Source organism: Chrysochloris asiatica, unplaced genomic scaffold (genome assembly GCF_000296735.1).
Source record: "Chrysochloris asiatica unplaced genomic scaffold, ChrAsi1.0 scaffold00077, whole genome shotgun sequence".
Lineage (NCBI taxonomy): Eukaryota > Metazoa > Chordata > Mammalia > Afrosoricida > Chrysochloridae > Chrysochloris > Chrysochloris asiatica.
In genome coordinates this window covers 4874391-4883169 of record NW_006408595.1, presented here as the reverse complement: position 1 = coordinate 4883169, position 8779 = coordinate 4874391, and the positions used below count along the sequence as shown (strand labels likewise).

The 8779-nt window shown below is 38.9% G+C and overlaps 1 protein-coding gene and 1 pseudogene across 1 annotated transcript in view; one reads left to right on the top strand and one right to left on the bottom strand.

Moving 5' to 3' along the window:
• The window catches only part of PDZRN4 (PDZ domain containing ring finger 4), a 551428-nt gene that overhangs the window by 425273 nt on the left and 117376 nt on the right, over nt 1-8779 (bottom strand). The window lies entirely within an intron of this gene.
• Nucleotides 6225-6984, top strand: LOC102834312 (annotated as a pseudogene).

Genomic DNA, 8779 nt, shown 5'->3' with positions numbered 1-8779 from the left:
AAAAAAAAAAAAAAAAAACTCTACTCAATGATGTATAAAACTCCCTGTTAAAGGATATTTGATATTTTACTTTGAATTCTTTAGATATTTTAAAAAATATGTCCCATAAGTAGAAGCAATGCATGTTAGCCAAGCACAGCACTTCAAATCATCTTTCATCTGAGCTTATGGTACTGGTACTAAGAGGATTCCATTCTGAGGCACAATGGCTCTCAAACATCAAGCAAATCTCCAGCTATGCATGAATCCAAACGAAAGGCCCATCATCAGCATTTACCATTCACCACAGTAGCTTCTCAGATATACTCAGACACTCTTAAAATTAAGCTTAGTATTTGAAGTCATGCGCTACTTGGCGTCAACATTTCCAACTCTGCCATAGGCATTATAGAAGACCTAGCTTCCAGCGTGCAGTCAGATTCCCCTTTCTTCTTGAGGGGTCATTCACAAAGCCAAAGGAAGAGATAAATTGGTGGGAAAGAAGTCTGTACAGCTATTTTCTTAACTGTCCCCAGTCTGGAGGAAATTAGAAGGCATCTGTCTTCAAAATTGCTGTCACCCTAGTATTCCACGCTTTTCTAATACCTATATTGGACTGCAGCAATCTCTTCTGTGGAAGCCAACTTTGAGGACCTGCTGGTGCAGAACACAGACCACACAAGACATTTGAAATGCCGGAGAGCCATGCCGTGCTAGGCGAGCTGCACCGGTTACGTATTTGCTTCCAAATGAAGTCAAGTTGATGTGGTTTAATAGACTCTGTATTACATAAATTCTGGTTTCCTTAGAAATGGGCCATCTTTATGCAGCTCAGCTGGTGTGCTGCTGCTAATAGTCCCTGCGTTTATATTTCAGGGACATGAAGGAGCAGTGGTCCTGAACTGTTACTTCCCACCTGTTTCAATCCAAATAGTCTTCTAAACTCATGCAGAACCTTTTCTGTGAAAAGTGCACCCCTCCCCCCATACTGGTTAATATACTAGTGGATTAAAACACACTATCATTATCGTTCTATGATTCTAATTAGTTTAACTATTTAAAATGAGTTTATAAGTATAATAATGATATTATACTGCAGTAAACAGAACTGTGTGGATGCATCAAATCACTGTTTTCTTAACTGTTCATAGATCAGCATAAACTTAATGTATGGATAAAGAGGCTTGGTAAGCAATCTCATGCCTCAAAAAGAGCCAAAGTATTTTCAAAATTCATTTACACAGTGTAACACAGGAAAATAATGACAAAATGAAATATATGTCTCACCTCCTGCATAACAGCTGTTATTTTCCATCTGGTGTTGCTTATAAAAATTTCCTTCCAGATATTTGTTACCATATGAGAAAACTGAAACATGCTAAAAATTCAAGTATATATTCTCACTCAAAAGAATGATTTAAAATCGGGCCTTTTCTTCATATGTACACAACATCACCCCTGCTGTTATTCTAGGAGAAATTAATCCAAAGAGGTCTCAAAGAGTCTAACAAAGCTTCTGTAAACATGATTCTTTAAATAACATACAGTCAATTGAGACTTGCTACCAACCAATCTGGGTTGTCACCATTGAGAGGACATGGAATAATGAAGAAATGAGGGTCACTGCAGCACCAAGAAAAACTGTTTCCATAAGGATATCTATACTTTTTAAGAGGGTAAAACAAGATGAGTAAAGACTTATTGATTTCTTTTCCATGCAAGGATATCTGAGAGGCAGGGTGGTATCACTTAGAACAGTTGTACAGTATTACAGAACCATTTTTATTTTTTAAAGAAGCATGGCACCATATTGCAAATAAAGACACAAAGAAGAACTACAGTTCCAATTAGGGCAAAATCAGCCACTCCAGGCAATAAAACAACTGGAGGCATCACAATATCGATACCTGGAAAATACTCCCACTTGTTATCTAACAATATCGCTCACTCAAAACATTACCCAGGAGAATCCGAGCCAGTCTAAACACTTCAGAAACCATCCAGAGCCGTATGGCACACTATTCTTTTAGACCTCAGGAGTAAAAGTTAGCCAGAGCCTACTGACATACTAAAATGATTTATTATCACAGGGCTGAACTAATGCATTCTGCTTTACAACTCTCCTGGCAGTCCAAGGGAGAGGCTGCATTTATTACCTACAGTACATAATGCCCGCTGAAGAGCTGTGTATTATTCATAAGACTGCCTTTTTTGTGCCATCATAATGCTGATAAATTATGAAAAAATGCATATTTTATTTCAATTTCTAACATATTGTTGTATACATATCAATATATCACGTTGCAGCAGGCGGAGCAAGTATTATTGCTGACAGCTGTTGACATACTTCAATAAAGCCCAAACAAAGGGGCTTCACCGATAATCCTAAATCGCAACTAGCATGCCAAATAAAAAGCCACTTCTTTCATAATATTTAGAGGAGATTTGCAGAAATGTCAGAGGTACATAAGGGAAAAACTTTGGCAAAATCCCTGTGAGATATTTGTAATTTTCTCTTCAAATGCACTGGAGGGTCTTGTATGTTAAACACAAAGGCTTCTATGGGAAATATAGTTCCTCAAGAAAAGCACAGGAAATCTGATTTATGAAAAACAGTTCTTGTCAGAGTCTGCTATTTTATTTGGTTTCTTTCTCTTTCAATACTTGCCTCAGATGGCGGAGTGCCTAATTCTAAAACATATTCTAAGAAGGTCCTTCAGTAAGGTAAGAGATTTTTCATTAATTCAGACATCCTCTTCAGTTTTCTATTTATCAAGTTATTTTCACATTAAGGTAGTCAAACCGCATATCCAAATGTTACTTGGATCTTTGCAAAATAATAATAATTCCCTCTTTTTTCTATGTACAAAGAAACAGCTTAAATGTGATGAATAAAAGCTAATTTGGGGAAATTGATGCTTTTAATAAGAACAAGCTTCTTTTGGACATGAAGAATTTAATTGATATAGTTTTGAGCTGAGAAAAAAAATCCTAGAACTCATCCTATTTAACTAGTTCATTTTGTAAATTAGAAATCTGAGATCATGAAAAGTCAAGTGATTTGCTCTGAGTTATGGCTCTAATACAGCCATGATTAGAATGAAGGTTAGTTTCCCAATTTAGTTCTTTTTAATGTTCCACATGGCATTTCTAGAGTTTAAAATGCTATCTGATTAATTTTTTAAAGCTGTAAGTAGTAGTTGACTGTAACATCTATTCCTACATAACACAGCCTCAAAACATGTTGCTGTCTGGGTTCTCTGCAGAGGTTAGCTAGAATGCCAAGACTACCAAATCTACTCTTGTATTCTTATATCTAAGTTAAAAAAATGTTACTGATACAAAATACAAATGACTCATTTCCACACCTAGGTAACATAAAAGCTACAAAAGGAAGGGTCATAATATTAAACAAATGATTAGGAACTATATGCTAGATATTAAAATATATAAACAGATATTGTTTAATGTGTGTGGTAGTGGTCCTTGTTATATGTCACTTGACTTGTTGTTGTAAAGTGCTGGCGAGTCGATTCTGACCCATAGCGACCCTGTAAGGCTTTCAGAGGAGCAGCTGGTGAGTTTGAACTGCCAGCCTTGCAGTTCAAAAGGCTTTGCAGTCTGACACATTAACCCACAGTGCCACACCAGGACTCCTTGACTATTTACCAGGTAAAATCCTAAATTGCTAGTATGAAATGAGTCCACTCCTTGGCCTGTAGATCTTCTATGAACAACAGTATTGCCCAAAGCAAAGACTTCAAGTTAACACCCAAATATTTGAATTTCCTGGTGTTGACACATCCATATGCACATCCATAGAGTCACTTCCTCCAAGAGCAGAGAGAGGATGTGATTTAAACAGTCTGTCCTCATTAATGAAATGGGACTGTGGAACAGCCATGGTGCACTACCTCACATGACCCACAAAATAGAAGTAGGACCTTGTGAATCACCGACACATCTATTTTGTGTCGACCTTAGTTGTTTCAGAGTCAGATTTTGTATTTCTGTTTTCTACCAAACATATTGCAGTCTTACAGAGTGAAGAGGGGAAGAAAGAACATTTTCTAATTCTTTTTGGCCTTCCAGATGCCCTTTTATTAATCATTACAGTCTTTTTATAGTCTGTCCATAGCACTATTATAATTACCCTCAACTGTAATTACTTCCTTGTTTCAAGAAATATTTTCATCCTAGAGGTGGCAAGATGGCGGCCTAGGCATAATGGCTATATGGTCCCTCTACAACAAAGATATGGAAAACCAAATGAAACAGATGCAGATGATAGTCCTGGAAATCTGAGCTTCAAATGAAGGGATAGAGAAGTGGATTGAATGCTGACTAGGAGAGAAAGCTGGGCAGACACAGCAAAAGTTAGAGACCTTAGTGACATGACCCTGTGAACATAAGGGAATAGTCATCTTAAGCTTTTGTGAAAGGCAGTGACAAGAAACATACCTATGGCTCATGGAGACAGTTGTTTTTCTTGCTCCTCACATACCTCCAGGGAAGCTCGTGCTCTTCTGGAGATTGGAGCTGCATGTAGGTGAGCACTGTAGTTGTGGTGGCCCCATTAAAGGCAGAGGAAACTATAGACAATGTGCCTGTCCAGGCAGGCCCTGCTCCAGATCTTCAGAGTCAACCCTGGCCAGCCCTGGACTAACCCTCAGTAGGAGAAGCAGCTAAACAGATGCATGAAGGAGAAAAATTTTTAAAAACAAAACCACCACAGAAAAGAAACTGTTGATCTGTGCTGAGAGCAAGGCCAGTCATGATGTGCTCATCTTCATCTTTCACAGGTGACTTTGAAGACCAGAGGGTAGTAAATAGCAAATAGGCATACCATTTATTAGTGGACAGAAAGGGGCATTTTTTCTTCTTTTTTCTTGTATTCCATGTTACCCTGGTGACTAGAGGTATGGCTGGCCCCCATCCACATACACTCCCAGGAAAGCTCCTCCTTTACAAGCTGTTGAAGTGGCAGCAAAGTTTGTGCAGAGCTGGCAGCATTAACCCTGGAACCTGGAATCAGGTGTGGCTTACCAGACCTGTAGAGCTGGTTCTGGTCAGCCTTGGACTAGAGGAATCTCTTACCATTGACTCCCCCCTGGGACAGAAATACCCTTATACCCCAGCTGTTTGGGGGTCTGCATGAACTACTTAAGAGCAGACAATGCCTAGCCCTACAGGAATTACATATAGGATTGAATGATACTGTCTCACTCCGTACCGACCCATGATGTGAGGACAGTAGCTGGCAGGAGACCCCAGAAGCCTCTCCTCTCTGAGTCTTGCACCTGATCTGTTTTGTTTACTTTTATCCCTAACATTGTTTTTGTTCTTTAGTCTTTCGCCCTCACCTTTGCTTCTTCTGCTTTCTCTCTGCTCTATCTCTCCTTTCATTTTTTCTTTGTTTTTTTCTGCTTCTCTTTCCCAACCACAGATGCTTATATCTTTCTTCTTTATTGCTCATCATTTAATTTATTGTTGCTGTTTCTACCATTTTATTAATTTTATTAATTGTTACTCTCCGGTCTCTTTCCCTTTTACTCATTCCTTTTCCTAATTATGGTTAAGTCTTCTTTCTTTTAAATATTTTAGTTTCCTCTGCCTCATTTCTCTCTTTGGTGTTTGTGTTATTTTGCTAATCTTTGTCTGCTTTCTAATTTTTTTCTTTACTATTCTTTTTATTTTTTGCTGCTGTTTGTGGTTTTTCTCTTCTCTCTTGTATATGTGCTTTCTCTTCTAGCCTCACATGACAAAAGACAGCAATTACAGCCATAGGGCCCAGCCACAACCATACCCTTCTACAACGCTATGCATTGGGCAAAAGCCAATACCAGCTATTAAACACTGAGCAACAACAGCAACCAACATCAGAACAATGCAAGAAACCAGGGCACAAGCTCATTTTCTGATCATACCCACCAGAAGGCAGTTGCTGAGTGCCTAAGAATACACCAACATACAATTATCAACTAATACAAATACAACATCACAATGTCTCAAGAGCAGCAGACATTTTCTGTTGACACAAAGAAACAAGATAGAGTAGCTCAAACAAGTGACCAAACTACAGAACTAGAAAACGTTTTTGAAGAAAAACAGACATTGGAGATTTCATCTTTTCAAACCCAGTCACCTTATCGTTAATGCTGCAGAGTTTTCCCCAGCTGCTGCAGCTACTAGGGGACTCAATTACCCCCACCCTTTCCCAAAACCCTGTGCCAGCCCCGAACATGATGTCAGAAGATTTTGAAAAGCAGGTTGTGAGCTACAAAGCTCAGCTCCAGCAAGTTGACGCTGCATTATCTGGAAATGGAGAAAATGAAGACTTGTGAAAATTGAAAAAAAGATTTACAAGAAGTTATAGAACTAACCAAAGACCTTCTTTCAACTCAACCTTCAGAAACTCTTGCAAATTCAGGCAGGGTGGCTTCTACACAGCCCACTCGTTCATGGAAAGTAGGAGACAAGTGTATGGCAATCTAGAGCGGAGGTGGACAGTGTTATGAAGCAGAGACTGAGGAGATAGATGAAGAAATCGGTACTGTTGCAATCATCTTTGCTGGCCACGGCAGTGCTGAAGTGACTCCACTGTTGAACCTCAAGCCTGTGGAAGAAGGAAGGCAGGCAAAGGAGGGCAGTGGCAACAAACCCATGTCAAAAAGAAATGCTTGCCCAGCAGTGTGAATATGAAAAAAAAAAAAAAGAGAAAGCTTTTAAAGAAGCACAGAGAATAAAAGAAATTGAACAAGAAAGAAAGGACCAGAAGGTGAAATGACAACAGTTCAACAACAAAGCCTACTCTAAAAACAAAAAAAAAGGCCAGGTGAAGAGGAGTATTTTTGTTTCACCTGAGAGTGTCATGGCAAACTTGGAGTCAGGACTTGTAGAGTTGCAGATAAATCTAAGACATAGTATCAGAATACCTCCAAGGCATTTGATGCCTCTGTAATCAGAAAAACTGTTGGATTTCATCTCCACAGGGCTTTACATTGACCTTTTTTTTGAAGATGTATGCTTGCTTTTTTTTTTTTTTGAGACAAAATTCACAAAACATCAAGTTTACAACTGTAACCCAGTTAAAGTGTACAAATTTAGTGGTTTAAAAATACACTCACATTGTTTTGCAACCATCACCATATCTAGTTCCAGAACATTTTATTAGCTTCCCCCTGAAAAAGAGAAGCTTCATTAGTTGTTGTTGTTGTCAGGTGCCATTGAGTTGGAACCGACTCATAGCAACCCCATGCACAGCAGAATGAAACAATGTCCCATCCTGGGCCAACCTCACTACCACTGCAACACTGGAGTTCATCAATGCTGCCACTTGGCTAATCCATCTCTTTGGGGGTCTTCCTCTTTTTCTCTGACCCTCCATCTTACCAAGCATGATATCCTTCTTCAGCGACTATTGCCTTCTGACAATATGTCCAAAGTATGAGAGACGAAGTTTAGGCATCCTGGCCTCAAAGGAGCACTCTGGCTGCACTTCCTCCAAAACAGATCTATTGGTTCTTCTGGCGGTCCATGGCACTTTTAGTATTCTCCTCCAACACCACAATTCAAAGGCATCAATTCTTCTATGATCCATTAGTAGACATTCTTATTCCCTCTTCCCTCCAGGCCCTGGCAACCATTGGCTTGTTTCTGTGGATTTGCGTCTTCCACACATTTGACCTCAATGGAGTTGTGTGTATGTTTTCAAGGCACAGCTCTGTTTCATGGAGTTGTGCGTATGTTTTCAAGGCGCAACTCTGTTTTATGGAGTTGTGTGTATGTTTTCAAGGCGCAACCCTGTTTTAGCATGTATCCGTACTTCATTTTTTTTTTTTAAGTTTTATTGTGAACTATGTGACAGTTTACATGGGAGAACACTAGTTTTACATTCATCTTATCATATATTGTTTCATTGCCTTGGTTACAATCCCCTTCACGCATTACCAATCACTTCTGGGTAGGGTTCCGCTCTCCACTCTTCTCCCTTCATGTTTCCAGGGACCTCCGCTCCCTGCCTGCAAAGTCGATCACTCCCCTCCTTGCCACAAAATGCCAACCTTTACATATACAACCTTCACAATCATTCCTGGTAACAATTATTCACCCTTGCATGGCAAGAGACCTAGCCACATTTCCTTTAATCATACATTGACCTTTTTATCCTTATATTTTTCTAAAGGTAAATTAGTAGTTAGATGAAAGAATACCATTGTTTCATTGACTTCAATAGAATGAAACTTGAAGAAATTACAATTGATAATTACAGTTCATTCAATTTTCTTCATTACTACCACCACAATTCCCCAAATGTTTATTGAATCAAGAGACTTTCTAAATTGTTGTTGTTGTAAGTGCCATCGAGTCAGTTCTGACCCATAGCAACACTGTATTAGGGTTCCTGAAAAGCAGCTGGTGAGCTTGAACCACCAACTTTGCAGTTCAAATAACTTTGCAGTCTGGGGCAATTAATTACCCACAGCACCACATCAGGACTTTCTAAATAGACTGCTTAAATACAGTACCTAGATCAATTGTTAATCTCCCTAATGTGAGATCCCCACTCAACCGATGGTACATACCTTATGTAAAGTCATAACCTGAACTTTTTTCATATGCTTTGAATTTATCACATATTTTAGAAATTCATTGGAACTTCAAGATAAGCACCATCCTACAGAGATCTTTTTGTTTTGTTTTGTTTTCCCCTTACCTTCACCTTAAAACTTAGTTGTGTCCAATTAAGACAAAATTTAGGTTAATTATAAATGGCAGCATTTATTTTTGAGGTTTTTTT